General features: G+C 37.6%; 1 protein-coding gene across 6 annotated transcripts in view; it reads right to left on the bottom strand.

Moving 5' to 3' along the window:
• LOC150093521 (rhodanese domain-containing protein CG4456-like) overlaps nt 1-17,354 on the bottom strand; it is a 186,078-nt gene that overhangs the window by 153,308 nt on the left and 15,416 nt on the right. The window lies entirely within an intron of this gene.

Raw genomic sequence — 17,354 nt, 5'->3', positions numbered from 1 at the left:
GCAATGTCTAAATGTATTCTAAGGGTGAGAAGGTTAAATAAGGTAGGTGTGAGATGGATGAATAAAGAGATTAAGCATGCGATACAGAGAAAAAGGGCATTATGGAGGAAGCATAAAAGAAGTGGAAATAACCAATTTCATGAGGTCTACAAAGACTAGGCAAGGAGGGTAACTTGGTTGGTGAGAGTAACTAAAGAGAGGTATGAACAGCAGTTAGCTAATGAAGCCAAAAAGAATCCTAGGGAGTTCTTTCGATATGTAGCCAGAAAAAGAAAGAATGATTATGGAAGGATGGCGTTGATTGAAGAAAATGGTATAAAGACAGCTGTTGCAGACTGTGTGGTGGAGATACTTAATGAGCAGTTCATAAAGATCCTTCAATCTTGTGAATGTGATTTCATGGAGAGATTGAGAGTGGTTGATGATGGGGAGGAGAGACTGACTGTGAGCAAGAGGTGTTTTGGGAGTTGAGTAAACTAGATGTAAATAAGGCTGTGGGACTTGATAATATATCACCGCATATTCTGAAGGAATGTGCCAGGGAGTTGACACCTGCCTTGACATATTTTTTTTAATATGAGTCTTGCACTTGGTCAAGTTCCTAAGGAGTTGAAGGAGGGCAAGATTGTGCCACTTCATAAAGGAGGTGATCGAACTCAAGCATCAAACTATAGGCCTATCTGTTTGTCAGGTGTTGTGGTTAAGTTGTTGGAGAAGCTTGTGAGAACTAGGATCCAGAGTTGGGTTGACAACAATGGTATTATCTTTGATGGACAGCATGGATTTGCTAATGGGGGGGGGGGTCATGTTTTAGTAATCTACTTACTTATTACAATAAAGTGACTGCTTCCTTGGACAGAGGAGAAGGATAAACAGTAATATACTTGGATTTCGCAAAGGCTTTTGATAGAGTACCTCATGATAAGTTGACAGTCAAACTAGAGCAGATGGGGTTGGATATTAGATTAGTGCATTGGATTGGAGACTGGCTATCTGATAGGTATCAACAAGTTGTGTATGGGGGTGCGACATCCAGGAAAAAGAAAGTCACTAGTGGAGTGCCTCAGGGGGTCTGTTTTGGAGCCATTACTATTTAACTTGTATATTAATGATATTGGTGAGGATTTGGATGGAGATATTCAGTTGTTTGCAGGCGATGCAAAGTTGGAACGAACCATAAGGAGTAGTGAAGATGTTGTGGCCTTACAAGAAGACTTGAATATACTGAGTGATTGGGCACGGAAATGGGGATGAGAGTTCAATGTTGCAAAATGTAAGGTTTTAAAATTTGGAAAACAAAGATGGGATGCAGAATTTATGTTTGATGAAAATATATTGTTGGAGGTAGAGGAAATAAGAGATCTGGGGTGATAGTGGATAAGGATCTAAAATTTATGGGACACATCGCCAAAATTGTGAAGATAACACAAAAGGTTTCTGGGAATGATGCGGAGGACACTGATACGTAGAAGTAAGGAGATTCTTGTTCCGTTATATAAGGCTTTGATTAGGCCACACATGGACTATTGTGCCCAGATTTGGTCACCAGGTTTTCAGAAGGATGAAGAGATGTTGGAAAGGGTCCAAAGGCGACTGACTAAGGTAGTTTCTGACCTCTGGAATGTCAAGTGTGAGGAAATATTAAAAAGATGTAATTTGCAGAGTCTGGTGGACAGGAGGAAGGGGGAGATATGATAGAGAGCTACAAGTTGGTAAGGGGTTGTTATAGGATCAATGGTGGAGAAGTTCTACAGAGAATAGTGGGAGAAAGGGGAGAGAACCAGAGGTCATCCCTGGAAACTGTATAAACAGGGTGTGAAAGGAAGGTTTTTCGTGCAGAGTTGTGAATGCCTTGCGTGAGAGTGTGGTGTCTGCAGGAGTTTGAGTGTGTTTAAGGACACGGTATGATGAGATGTGTGTGTGATAAAAGGACCTCCCAGATGAGTCTTTGACTCCATGAGGTCTTGGGGTAATAATAATAATTCACTTGGTTCTCTTTCACACAAATTGAGTGTGTTGAATCTGTTCTGTATACTAATATTGTATTCAATTAGTATGTTTCCAAGATCATATCTGATTGCCATTTGCGTAGTTTTCAGTTTCCGTAATTTCACATGTATCATAGCCACTAATAACTCATGGTCTGTTCCACAGTTCTGCACCTGGAAAAGTCTTTACAGACTGAATTGCACTTCTTTGGCCAAGTATATAGTTAATTTGATTTCTGTATTGTCCATCAGGTAATATCCATGTGTACAATCTTCTTTTGTGCTGTTTAAAGCAGGTGTTAGCAACAAACAAAGAATTCCGCACTAAACTCAACTAGTCTCTTCTTTGTAGTGTTACGAATACCTAAACCAAAACGACCTGTTATTCCTCAGTCTCTTCCACTTTTGCATTCCAATCTCCGATAAATAGCCATAAATCTTGCTTTGGTGTTGCATCTATCACTTCTTGTAACTTGCCATAAAATTCTTCAATGTCTTCTTCTGGTGCCTCTGTAGTGGGTGTATAAACCTGAATGATGGTCATATTCATTGGATGTCCACTCATTCTGAGAGCAATGATTCTGTCACTCACTGGATTATAACCTAATACATACCTAGCCATCTTTTTCCTGAGTAAGAAAGATACTCCATTTTTATGACTTGTCTCATGTCCTGAGTAATACACCATATAGTCACCTGACTGAAAATGGCCTATTCCTGTCCATCTAAGTTCACTTATTCCCAATATATCCAGTTTCTTGCACTCCATTTTCATATTTATTATTCCCGGCTTACCTTGGTTCATACTTCTAACATTCCAAGTTCCAATCCTGTGGTTTTTTGTTCAGTAGTCTTTCAAAATAATTACTTCAGATATGAGTAATATCTTCAGTATTCATATTACCTTTATCATCTCCAATTCCTTTAACAGTACTCTTTCCTCCAGTTTTAAGTTTTTTCAACATCCTCCAGAGCATTTTGTTTTCTGATGTCTATCTTCTATATTCTTACCAAAGTCTTCCCATGACTTGTTTAGCTGCTTTTACAAAGTGCTTGGCTTTCTTACATTTTTCTATGTATTCTGTTTAAGCCCATGCTGATTTACCTACTCCAAACTTTTGATATGCTTTCTGGTTTTCAACAACTGCATCCTTAACTTCCTGCGTCCATCATGGAGTTCTGATTTTTCTATCTTGAGGCCAACATCACCTCATACTTCCCCAATTGAATCATACAGTTTTTTGTTTTTTTTTCAGAGTTTGCTAATGAATTTCAAGGGTTTGATTCTTATTTTCAAATTCTTTAATTTTTTTCTTAAATAATATCTGTGTATTTGAGTCTACTGTTTATCTCTGAAAGCAGTTCAGTTTTGATTTTTTTAAAAAAAAAACTTTCTTATACACTTTTCAATTTTTTTTTTAAATTAGACTTTCTCCTACAAAATAAAGGGGCTGAGTTTGTATTATTGATTAAATCAGTATGCCCAAAGATAATTGAAGTAAGTGAAACTTTGTTGATTGAGGATAATATACTGTCACAACTTGATAGGATTATCTGAAGGATTATCTTGATAGGATTATATAGAATTATCTGAAGGAAGATGAAGAGAGGAGAAGGAGCATTGTTAATGGTAGCAGAGAAATTGTGCCTTCAAGAGTCGAAGTGGAAACTAGTAGTACATGTGAAGACTTTGAGGCTGTTTGGTGTGAAGTTAAGATCAATAGAAGAATATGTCTAATAGGATGCTGTTATAGACCAGGGAATGTGGAGAGTATTGATTGCAAAATGTTTAGACAAATTAGTTGGGCAAGTAAAAGGAAGATGATCCTAATGGAAGATTTTAATTATAGGAATGTGAATTGGAAAGAAGAGATAATGTATATAACAAGGAGAATGCAACATGTAAAAGGGAGGCAAGAATTAGGAGAATTAAAGGTGAAAGAATTAGAGGTGTGTCAAGTATTGCTTGGATTAGATGTTAATAAAGCTATGGAAATACGCTAACCACTCAGCCAACCAGGCCAGAAATGGATGACATATCATCACATATTTTTAAAGAATGTGCAAAAGAATTAGCCATGTCCTTCTCCTAGATATTTAATGAGTCTTGCAGTGGGTAAGGTTCCTAAGGTGTGGAAAGAAGGTAAAATAATACCTCTCCACAAGCATGGTTTGAGAACAGAAGTTTCCAATTATAGACCGGTCTGTATATCTCCATTTATGATCAAAGTATTGGAAAAATTGGTTAGAAATAGAATACAGGATTGGGTTGATGAACATAAGATTCTCTATAATGGTCAGCAATGGCTTGTGAAGGGCAGATCTTGTTTTAGCAATCTGCTTATGTTTTATGATAAGGTTATGAATGTGTTGGATAAGGGAGAATTACATACAGTGATATTCTTGGACTTTGCAAAAGCATTTGATAGATTAGCATATGATAAGTTGCTGTACAAACTACAGAGGATAGGAACAGATAGTATACTGGTTAGATTGATTGGAGATTGGCTCTCCAATCTCCAATCATACACAACTTGCTGGAACGATACCAGCAAGTTGTGTATGATGGAGCTGTCTCAGAAAAGGAAGGTGACTAGTGGCATGCTTTAGGGTTCTTGGGCCCCTACTATTTAACTTGTTTGTTAATGATATTTCATGTGAATTGACTGGAAATCTTCAAATATTTGCTATGATGCAAAGTTAAGTAGCATTATCAGGAGTGGTGCTGATGTTAATTCTCTACAGGAAGATTTGAATAGACTTTTAGCTTGGACAAATGAGTTGGGTTGCAGATTTAATGTTAATAAATGCAAGGTTTTTGCGATACAGAGATATAAGGCTACATATGATATTGGTGGAGCTGTAATTCAGAATGTGCATGAGATTTGGGATGTTGCAGTGATGGTGGATATTGGACTGAAGTTCTGAGAGCACACTGCACATGTTGCAAAGACCACAGAGTATTGCTACTATGATAAAAAATGTACATTGACATGTAGGGATAAGGAAGTGGTGGTGCATCTATATAAGGCATTGATCAAACCAAATATGGACTATTGTGCTCAGATTTGGTAACCAAGTTTACATTGTGATGTGAAAACACTACAGAAAGTTCAAAGACAAATAATGAAAGTGATATCAGGATTCTGGAATGTTGGTTATGAAGAGCATTCAAGAGAATGTAGATTACAGAGGTTGTGCAAAATTCGATGTAGTTTGAAATTTTACGAGCGCCTTACATCGATTTTTACAGACGTCACATCTAAAAATTTTGCATAAAAAAAAATTTTAACACGTATAAAAGAATGTATATAATTCTATGATAAATTTTATCTGGCCAAAAACGTAGTAAACAAAGAATGAGTAAAGTTTCCAAGAAACAAAATAAAATGCTATGTCACTCCAACCTATATGTTATTGTTTAACTAAGTGCTTTTGAAACCATTGTTTACAAGCTCTGTCTATGCCCACCGTCAAGGTCATTCTTAAAAAGAACAGTGCAATTCACAAGTAGTTCTGGTGTCCATCTAATTGGATTTGTATAGTATACCAGGAGAAGAAAGAATGGGTAAATCGAAACAGAAGATCAAAGAATCATGCCGTATTCTTCGGGGGTCTCAACACTTCATGTAAGGACCTGGAGACGGTGAAATAAAAAAAGGCATTGAAGATCGACAGAAAGGAATCAGCAGTTAGAGACAGAAATATTTGGAGTAGGATTCAGAGGACCCGATGTTACGACGAGCCCATGCCAGAGGAGAAGAATGGGAATGACGACAGAACAGCTGGTGTAAATACCCGAGGCAGTTTCAGTCAGATGTCATTGCAGTGAGAGATCTACCTATACTAATAGTCGCAGAGCGAACTTCAAGCGCTGGACAACTTGCCATATGCTGAAACCTCTTGCCTGAGCTATTCGAGTGCTGGAGATTTGCAGTCCAAAGCCAGCTACTATCCCGACAAGATGCTACCTGAAGCAAGACTCTCCAGAAGGAAGCCTAAGGCCCGAGATGAAAGGAAAAGCATAGGGACTTTAGTGCAACACTTTGGATGAGTGTGCGACACAGAGTCTCTGTAAGTTTGTTCCATCTTTTGTTATACATTCCCTTTTGAAATCTAGGAGATACGTAATACATGGACTGATAAGAATTAAGTTAATTGTAATAAGATGTGTCTATAAGAGAGTCATTTGGCATAAGAGAGTCATTTGGCATGTTAGTAATTGGTATAAATTTTGTGAAATAACTTGACATAGTTAGCTAACTTCGTTGTGAGTGGATTAGAAATTCATTAGTTGATTTTGTGAGCAGAGAGTAAAATAAGTAATAGTATTGTAAAGTTATTTAATATTGAAGTGGAAAGGTTCTATTTTTATGCTAAAGATTTAACAGATAGGAAGAGAGAACAACCTCCCTTTCATTGATGAATGTACCTTTTATACTAGTGTAAATAAAATGTGCTTTTGTTTATATGTCAATAGCGTGCCACCTGATCTTTCAAATTACAATGCACTGTTCCTAAATAAAAGCGAACCTAAGAGCGGGAACCAAGTAAGATAGCAGAAGCGTTGTAGTTAAGTGCATTTAGACCACAACTGTTTGTGTTAAATTTCACAGAAGGAATTTGTGTTAGAGAGAGAGAGAAATCAACCGGCCGTATTTCTGAGTTTAATGCCAATTAAACAATACTGGTGGTGCAGTCTTAACAAACAAATTTTCTAGTATCCAAGGCATACGACTCGTAGTACGAAAGTAGATAAACATAGATAAAACTATTAAGCAACAGTAGGATGGAATAAGAAAGGAGAATATATATGGAAAGCATATAAAATAATAAAATAAAGGTATTACAAATAGCGGCAAATAACAGCCTCGTTATAGAAATAACGGAAGCAAACCCATATCATTACAATGGTGCAGCAGCCGGCAGGATAAAATCCACAGTAATTAAAATAAACAATAGTGGATTGGAACAGTTTTGTAAATAAAGATTCAGGCGACTAAATAGAAAGCGTGCGCGCGTGTGTATATATATATATATATATATATATATATGTGTGTGTAAAAAAAAAAAATTTTTTTTAAAAAGGCTAAAAGATGACTTGCTGCTAGTATGTGAGTCTACATACTCGATTACAAAATTTAATAACTGAAAATAAATGAATTTAAAATTACTTACATTTATCTATTTAAAAAAATCTTTAATTGTTGATTGTTTTTGCTTTTCTTTTTTTTTTTTTTGACATAGCGCCAGATTGCTTTGCATTGAGTTCAATGCTTGACCTGTTTTCTACTATCGTGTTCAAAGTGGACACAGAGAGTCCAAGATCTTTTGTTAAATGCACACATGTTCCGGCATGCCAATCTACACGTCGCAGAATTGCCATCTTTTCTTCTACCGAAATACATTTTCTTTTTTTTTTCTCCATGTTACTAACATGGATAATCCACCACTGCAACTTGAAAGCAACTTTCAGACCCTAAAATAAGTAACAGAAATTCTGCAATATCAATTCGTACTGTGATTGAAAAATCACGGTATCTCTCATCACTACATTATTGCTTCAAGCGTGCAAGTCACCACGATGGCAAAAACGAAACTTACAGCCGAAAGCAATGCCATCTGGGAACAGACATTCGCATAATTCCACAGAAATCGATTTCGAAAATCAGTATTGTCACCTGAGAAAAAACGCAAATAACGGGAAATAACGTCCACATCAAGTTGTTAATGACAGGAAAAGAAAACAATATATCATAAGAATAGGCCTTATGACGGGACCAATGGAAACTGACGTATATAGCAGGAAAACGTAAATTGCGGGAACGTAAAAACGGGGTTTTACTGTATATATATATATATATATAAATAGTGAAAGAAAATATTTTAAGAACCATGAATGTGAACAGCCTTGAGTCAGGAGCCACTAGTACTAACACGATAGGGGATAGAGAATTCTTTAGAACAGTAAATCCACACCTCATCATCCCACAATTCTCTGGAGAGGACCATGATGATGTGTCGCCCTTCTTCAAGTTTGTAGAGGAGCTAAGGAACGTTGGCAACTGGTCGGACTTCCAGCTTCTAATAATATTAAGGAATAAATTGATTGGCAGGGCCAAGAAGTTTTTGTATTCCTCTCCCATACTGAGAGACACTCTGGAATACAATAAATTCAAGGATACCCTGATATCTCAGTTTTCCAAAGTTAGACACATGGGTCCGAATGTGTGGAGGCTGCAAAAATGCAGACAAGAGAAAAAAGAATCTATCATTATTACAATAGGCTGCTCACTTTAGCTAATAGCTTGAGCGTGTCCAGTGATGAAAAGAGCCATCTTGATTATGTTTGGTAGCATTTTCCCCATGAAGGATAAGAATTTGCTGTTTTAAGGATACTTGTGACATAAGACTGAATGATAAATGCATGTAAACACAAGAAAGATATTTAATTAACCAAATATTTTGGTCTGGAAATAGCAGACCATCTTCAGTGGTATTAATTACAAGAACAGTTTTAAAAAATACAAGCTAGAATACTAACAATAGATCGTTAAAAATAGAACACGCCACGTGATGTTATATCACTAAGTATTAAGTATAAAACAGAACATTCTGAAGTAGAGACATGATTGAAAAAAAAAAAAAATTAATGAGTAATCTTGATTAGACTTTCCCAGATTTTTGATATAGATATACAGTCATTACAATTCAGGTTGGGACGATGGAGTAAGGCCTCCACGCTTTCCTTGAACAAACGTTCAAACCTATAATGGGATCTATGTAAGAGGCGAGTCCTGGATCAAAAGATGCTGTGGTCAGTTTCAATCCTGTGTTGAGCCAATCCAGACTTTTCAGGTTTGTTGTGAAGAATGGAGGATTGATGTTCTTGGATTCTTTTTTCAAGAGAACGTCCAGTCTGTCCAAAATAGGAAAGATCACAGTTGCAAGGAATTTGATAAACTCCAGGAAGAAATAAAGTTGAGCATTTGTCTTTAGGAGAAGGAAAATGAGAAGACAATTTGTTGATAGGTGAATACGTAGTTGTTAAATCATATTTCTTTAAAATTCTTGCGATAGGTTCTGAAATACTGGAGATATAAGGAATAGGCACTCGACGTATTGAAACTTTGTTGTTTTGTGGAGGATTATAAGAATTGAGAAGAAGTTGAGTACTTTTTTTTAGAAAAGCCATTGAGTTTTATGTGTTGTTGGATAGTAGAAAGTTCTTTCTGTAGATAATCAAAAGTATAACAATTAGTTTTGGCTCTTCTGATGAGGCATTTTATAATTCCCGTATTTTGACAAGGACATTTTAAAGAAATATGATTTAACAACTACGTATTCACCTATCAACAAATTGTCTTCTCATTTTCCTTCTCCTAAAGACAAATGCTCAACTTTATCTCTTCCTGGAGTTTATCAAATTCCTTGCAACTGTGATCTTTCCTATTTTGGACAGACTGGACGTATTCTTGAAAAAAGAATCCAAGAATATCAATCCTCCATTCTTCACAACAAACCTGAAAAGTCTGGATTGGCTCAACACGGGATTGAAACTGACCACAGCATCTTTTGGTCCAGGACTTGCCTCTTACATAGATCCTGTTATAGGTTCGAACGTTTGTTCAAGGAAAGCGTGGAGGCCTTACTTCATCGTCCCAACCTGAATCGTAATGACTGTATATCTATATCAAAAATCTGGGAAAGTCTAATCAAGATTACTCTTTAATTTTTTTTTTTTTTTCAATCATGCCTCTACTTCAAAATGTTCTGTTTTATACTTAATGCTTAGTGATATAACATCACGTGGCGTGTTCTATTTTTAACGCTCCATTGTTAGTATTCTGTATTTTTTTAAACTGTTCTTGTAATACCACTGAAGATGGTCTGCTATTTCCAGACCGAAATATTTGGTTAATTAAATATCTTTCTTGTGTTTACGTGCATTTATCATTCAATCTTGATTAGGCAGTATTCAACCAATTCAGGTTAGGAGTAAAAGAGGAGTATAAAGAGACAGCATATAAGAGGGAGATAAGTAATTTAGAAGAATGCTATCAGGCAATAAAAGAAAAAGAGGAAAGGCTAGGCGATCTTCATCCTGCCTCTAGTGCCAGCCAGATACACAGCATTACAGAAGTGTGAGATCCAAAAACTGAGGTTAAGAAGGAAAAAATTCCAGGGAATCCTAAAGAAAAAAGTAAAAACCAACAGAAAAAGAGGAAAATAAGGTTACAAAAATAAATAAAGTAGACCAGAACAGACTGACAATCGCTGATTCCATTAACATGGAGGAACTAAACTCCATCATCAAAAGGGAGGTAGAAAAACTGCAACAACCATTGATAGATAAACTTGATTACATTCTAAACCAGTTAGGGGAGTTTAAAGCAACCTCCAAGGAACAGCTGGACCCTGAACGTGAGTGTATTAAAAAGGAAAACAGGAGAGAAGTACCTCAGTGCTACAGATGTAATAAGTTTGGGCACATTGCCAGACATTGCTATAGCAACAGAAGAGACTCAAATAGAAAGACACACTGGGAATCTAATATGGTAATAACTCACCACCATCACACACGGAGAGCAAAGAAAACGCGAAGAAACAGAAATCAGCATGAAGGATCTATGAGAGTGATACAGGGAAAAATAAGAGGGCTACAGTGCAAAGTTTTGCTAGCCACTGGTTCTCATGTTTCAGTGATTACAGGATCTTTATTCAGGAACCTGAAATCCTGGGTGCCCGACTGTATCACTATGCTAAAGAGGTCGATCATATTAAATGGAATTACGAACTCCTCTGTTCATGCCTTGTAAAAACAAAAGTAAACATGGCTGCCTGGTTTTGAGTTGACCGTCTCGCCAGAGATATTAATTCTCCCAGAAACCTCTAGACTACGGAAAAGATAGTACTTGGAACTGACATTTTAGAGAAACACAGGTTTTCCTGTGATTTCTCTAAAAAGGAAGTTTCCATAATGGGGATTATGGAAACTTCCCATAACCCCCATTATGGAAACTGCTTTATATAAGGGGAGGGGGGAATAGAAATTTTGATCAGAAAGATGGAGAAAATTCTTTGCCTGATTCCCCCAACTGTTAGAGACACTGAACAGGTAAAAGGAGGGGGAGACCTTACACATCTCGAGGGTCAAGGTAGCAGCAAATGAGAAGGAAGTTATAAAGGCCACAATAAAAGATGTAAAGAATCTGATAGAAGTAAACATTATAGAGAAAAGTAGTAGTGAAAGTCACCGCCAAGACAACGGGAGAATTAGAACGAGAGCAGGGTATCGTAAAGGGGTAAAATGCCAAAGGATAATGACAAACATGAATCACAATGTGAGTCATGCCAAAAAGAGTCCAAGGTCAGGCTGACTGCGTTCCCTGCTCAAATATAAATGACAAACCTGAGTATTGTCCGACCCAGAGAATGCACGAAGCACAACACAGAAACACAGTAAGAAAAAAATTTTCATGGCTTAAAATTTTTTCATGAAGGGGTGGGCGATTGTAAAATTCGATGTAGCTTGAAATTTTACGAGCGCTCTACATCAATTTTTACAGACATCACATCTAAAAATTTTGCATAAAAAAAAATTTAAACGTGTATAAAAGAATGTATATAATTCAATGATAAATTTTATCTGGCTAAAAACGTAGTAAACAAAGAATGGGTAAAGTATGCAAGAAACAAAAGAAAATGCTACGTCACTCCAACCTATATGTTATTGTTTAACTAAGTGCTTTTGAACCCATTGTTTACAAGCTCTGTCTATGCCCACTGTCAAGGTCATTCTTAAAAGGAACAGCACAATTCACAAGTAGTTCCAATGTCCGTCTAATTGGATTTGTGTAGTATAACAGGAGAAGAAAGAACGGCTCAGTCGAAACAGAAGATCAAAGAATCATGCCGTATTATTCGGGAGTCTCAACACTCCATGCAAGGCCCCAGAGTTCTGGTGTCCGTCTAATTGGATTTGTCTAGTATACCAGGAGAAGAAAGAATGGGTCAGTCGAAACAGAAGATCAAAGAATCACGCGTTATTATTATTCGGGGGTCTCAACACTCCACGCAAGGTGGAGTGTTGAAACCCCCGGAGATGGAGAAATAAAAAAACACATTGAAGATCGACAGAAAGGAATCAGCAGTTAGAGGCAGAAATATTGGGAGTAGGATTCAGAGGACTGGATGTTACGACGAGCCCATGCCAGAGGAGAAGAATGGGAATGACAACAGAACAGCCAATGTAAATAGCCAAGGCAATTTCAGTCGGATGTCATTGCAGCGGGAGATCTACCTATACTAATAGCCACAGAGCGAACTTCAAGCGCTGGACAACTTGCCATATGCTGAAACCTCTTGCCTGAGCTATTCGAGTGCCGGAGATTTGCAGTCCAAAGCCAGCTACTATCCCGACAAGATGCTACCTGAAGCAAGACTCTCCAGAAGGAAGCCTAAGGCCCAAGATGAAAGGAAAAGCATAGGGACTTTAGTGCAACACTTTGGATGAGTGTGCGACACAGAGTCTCTGTAAGTTTGTTCCATCTTTTGTTATACATTCCCTTTTGTAATCTAGGAGATACGTAATACATGGACTGATAAGAATTAAGTTAATTGTAATAAGATGTGTCTATAAGAGTCATTTGGCATGTTAGTAATTGGAATAAATTTTGTGAAATAACTTAACATAGTTAGCTAACTTCTTTGTGAGTGGATTAGAAGTTCAGTTAGTTGATTTTGTGAGCAGAGAGTAAAAAAAGTAATAGTATTGTAAAGTTTTTACAATACTATTAATTCTGTTTAAGATTGTGATGGAGGTGGTGACGGAGGAGGTGAGAGAAGATGCGCCTTGGACAATGTTGTATGCAGATGAGACAGATCTGGAGCTGGAAGGAAATGTCATCAGGAAGGTGAGGGACTTTAGATATTTAGGTTCAACAGTGGAAGAAGATGGAGGAGCTGAGAAGGAAGTGGGATGCAAGATACAAGCGGGTTGGAGGAACTGGAGGGAGATAGCTGGAATGTTATGCGATAAGAAGGTGCCGATCAATCTGAAAGGCAAAATCTATAGGACAGTAGTAAGGCCAGCTATGACGAATGCTATAGAAACTGTGGCCTTGAGGAAAAATAACATCAGCAGGATGGCAGTAGCAGAGATGAGAATGCTTAGGTGGATTTGCAGCTCTCCTTACATAGTCATTTCTCAGACGACCAGAAAGGATCGTCTGAGAAATGACTATGTAAGGAGAACAGTGAAAGTTACGAACTTAGGAGCGAAGATACAGGAGCCAAGGTTGAGATGGTTAGGTCATGTGATGAGGAGGGAGGACGAATATGTGGGAAGAAGGGTCATGCAGATGGATTTGCAAGGAAGGAGGAAGCGTGGGCGGCCAAAGAAGAGATGGAGGGGAGCTAGTAGAAGAGGACTTAAGGATGAACTTAGATGTGGTGACAGCCCAAGACAGGAGGATGTGGAGGAGACTCATCATCAACAGTGACCCCCCACTTAAGGGGGGAGAAGCTGCAGAAGAAGAAGAAGAATATTATTATTATTCAGGCCTCCATGGAGTCAAGAGACTCATTGCAGGAGGTCTTTCCTGGGAAACACAAAGTTTATCATACCACAAAAACAGGTGAATAAACACAAAAACGGGTAACTAGTGGTGTGCTGCAAGGTTCAGTGCTGGGACCACTACTATTTGTACATAAATGATATAGGAAATAATTACCTGAAAGGAAATATTCAGTTGTTTGCTGATGATGCAAAATTAGGCAGAATAATAGTTAATCAGAGTGATGTGGAGAGCTTGCAAAACGATTTAATCTTTCGCTGGGCATTATCTTTTACAGGGCAAAAGATAATGGCTTTCAGTTTAATGTGAAGAAATGTCAAGTTATGCATTTTGGGATAAACAGATTACAAACCTTGTGCTACATTGTGGAACTGTACTCTGGGAAATAGATAAAGCTAGAGATTTAGGGATAGTGGTATGTAGAGAGTCAAATTTTAGATGAAATATTGCTAAGGTAGCCCATAAGATTACTTGGCTATTGAATAAGTAGAGATAAGGAAGTTGTTATTCCTCTTTATAAGGCCTTGATACATCCACATCTAGTTCACTGTACTCAGGTCTGGTCTCCTGGTTTTCTTGGGATGAAGAAGCAGTGGAGAATATTCAGAGGTTAGCGACTAAGATGATGAGTGGTCTGTGAAATATTCCCTATGAGGATATATTGAGAGTGTGTGGATTGCAGGGTTTTATAGAAAGGAAATGTTTCAGCACTTGCCTAATGGGGCCAGAACATGAATTCATCTCTGGAAACTGAATAAAGGTGTGGTTAGTAAGGATATGAAGACTAGATTTTTTTGCTTGCAGAGATGTGAATGAGTGGAAGGGGTTGCCAAAGTCAGTTGTGAGTGCTATGTCTGTTAAAGGGGGGGGGGGGGGGTTAAAGGAGAGGTATTATAGATTGTGTGGATATTTTGGGTCTCCCAAGATGAGCCTTCAGATTCCATGGAGGTGCCCATACAGTAATAATAAGTACGGACTAGGATGCTCTGGGTAGATGTATTGCTGCTCTTAATCCCTCACCTTCCTAAAACATTGAGGGACTTAGGAGAGCTTTGCAGGTGTAATGGTTGTTATTATCAACTAAGCTCCTGAACACCATTATAAACAGTATGAAGTATTGTTGTGATTTCTGTATTGTTATGAGGGGGTGACTACATTCTACTGAGGCACTTTGACAATCTCATTTTGACCTCTTGTTTTTGAACATTGTCTTTATGTACCCTAAAAATTAAAGATACCAAAAAATCATATACTTGGTTTAATCCTTTATCCAAGTGTAAGCAAAATTTGCACCTGAAGTATTTCAGGACTGGGACAACTTGTATACAGAAGCTAATGACTTCACATCACTTGCCTTATTATCCCATAATTCAATGCACATATCTTTACGGACATGTATAATGCTATGCATTATGGGAATGGTCACTACCCAGACTGTTTTCACTATATAAGTGAAGGGAGGTCTCCAAACACTCAGGCAATTGGCAATCCCCCAGATCACTCTTAACTCAGCAAGTGCAAGCGATCCGAAGGATCATTTTAGGGATAGTTCCACTCAGTGACAGACCCACCCTGCCACGGAGAGGAATCCTCAGCATTGGCTCTGCCCAATGACAGACTCACTCCCACCACCGAGCAGAGTCATAAACTCAGCAGTAGCCCCACTCAGAGACAGGCAAAAACCTGTCCACAAGCAGAGCCTCTCATATCTCAGTGCAGCAACCACTTCACTATATAAGTAAAGGGAGGTATCTGAAAACTCAGGCGATTCACCAGATCAATGTAAACTCAGCAAGTGCAAGTGATCCGAAGGATAATTTTACTCAGCAGTGGTTCCACTCAGCAACAAGCCCATCCTGCAACAGAGTAGAACCCTCAGCATTGGCTCTACCTAATGGCAGGCTCATCCCCACCGAGCAGGATCATAAGCTCAATAGAAGCCCAAACCTGCCCCCAAAAAGAGTCTCTCATATCTCAGTGTGGCAACCACTTTGAAACTAAAGTGCATAAATGGGAGCCACACCCAGAGGTGATACAGAGGTTAAAACAATGCAGAAGTCATATTTTTTTATACAAGTAGTCAAAAGGTGTCACAACTTATTATTAAAATGCTCTGGATTAGAGATAGTTGTTGGAGGGTTTTACCACTTGGTTATACTATAAATTAAAGATACCAAGAAATTATATTCTTGGTTTAATCCTGTATCTCCAAGTGTCAGCAAACATAGTTTGTGCATGAAGTATTTTCATAACTGGGGCAACTCATATATAGAAGCTATGACAATGGCTCTGGCTCCCGCTGATGAGACCTCAATAAAGGTCGAAACCGGTCTGAGTAGTGACCCTCCCCATAATGCATAGCATTATACATACCCATAAGGATATGTGCTTTGCAACATGGAATACTAAGGCAAGTGATGTGAAGTGATTACGGTAGTTTCTATATACGAATTGCCCCAGTCCTGAAAATACTTCAGGCACAAACTTTGTTTGCTGGATAAAGGATTAAACCAAGTATATAATTTCTTGGTATCTTTAATTTATAGTATAACCAAGTGGAAAAACTTCCAACAACTGTCTCTAATTGAGAGTATTTTAATAATAAAGTGCGACACTTTTTGGCTACTTGTATATGAAAATATGACTTCTGCATTACTCCAACCTTAGTATCACCCCTGGGTCTGGTTCCCACTGATGTGCTTTAGTGTTGAAGTAGTCAGTGCACTGAGATATGAGAGGCTCTGCTTGGAGGTGGGTTTTTGCCTGTCTCTGAGTCAGGCCACAGCTGAGTTTATGGCACTGACTAGTGGTGGGGGTGAGCCTGCCATTGGGCAGAGCCAACAGTGAGGATTCCTCACATCATGCTGCTTTTAATCAAACTGCATAAAAATTCATCATATTGAGTTCCTCAGTCTCTTCTTTTTACTATTAGTCTATAAATACCTATAAAAACATGCTTCTGTAGATAAAAAATTGAAAAGGCTTACTGTATTGCAAAATCTGTTTGTTTCAATGAAAATACTGATTGTTTGGAAATAAAAGATTTTCATCAAGGAAATATTCTGCAAGTTATTTGGATGTCATTTGGCTGTTTCACTTTGTTGGTGTACGGTAGGAGAGGTTACATTATGCAGAGCTTGAAGGAGGCTTGCATCAGAAAACACTTCTGGCTTCATTAACAGATCTTTAAAAAAAATTAAAATAAATGGCTGGAACAAAAGTGAATTATATTTTATTATATAATTCAGTGCGTTATATAATAATAATGTAATTAAAAAAATACTGTCTTCGTTATATATTTAATGTAATTTAAAGAATTATTTTTGAAAATTATGGAGACAACTACCATGTTTGAATAAAAACTTTAGTTTAATATAACTAAAATCTACATTCGACGTTTCGACCTTTATGTCAAGGTCATCTTCTGGAGCATACAACTATACACAGAAAACAAGCTACACTACAATCAAACTGGTTTGTAAAAGATACTGACCAACCGCTACAACAATTTTTGGCCTAACCTCTGGTGAAAAAAAAAAAAAAAAAAAAAAATTATACATCAATGCTAGAGTCCTATTATTAGTGTTATCTGTTGTTTGTAGAAAAACATTGGGCGCAACAACAAGTATCTATCTATATACATATATTAACATCATGATTATACTTGTACATTCCAGCCAGTTGGTATGGAATGGTTTCTAATACTAGCTGAAGATTGGCTAGAGTCCTGACTTAATGCTGGATCTTATATATTAGGTAAGCTGAATGTGTGCCATCCAGATCCTTG

This window comes from Typopeltis vanoorti, chromosome 24 (assembly GCF_054136105.1).
Source record: "Typopeltis vanoorti isolate ZY-2024b chromosome 24, IOZ_Tvanoo_1.0, whole genome shotgun sequence".
Taxonomy (NCBI): Eukaryota; Metazoa; Arthropoda; class Arachnida; order Uropygi; family Thelyphonidae; genus Typopeltis; species Typopeltis vanoorti.
This window is presented reverse-complemented; position numbering and strand designations above follow the sequence as displayed.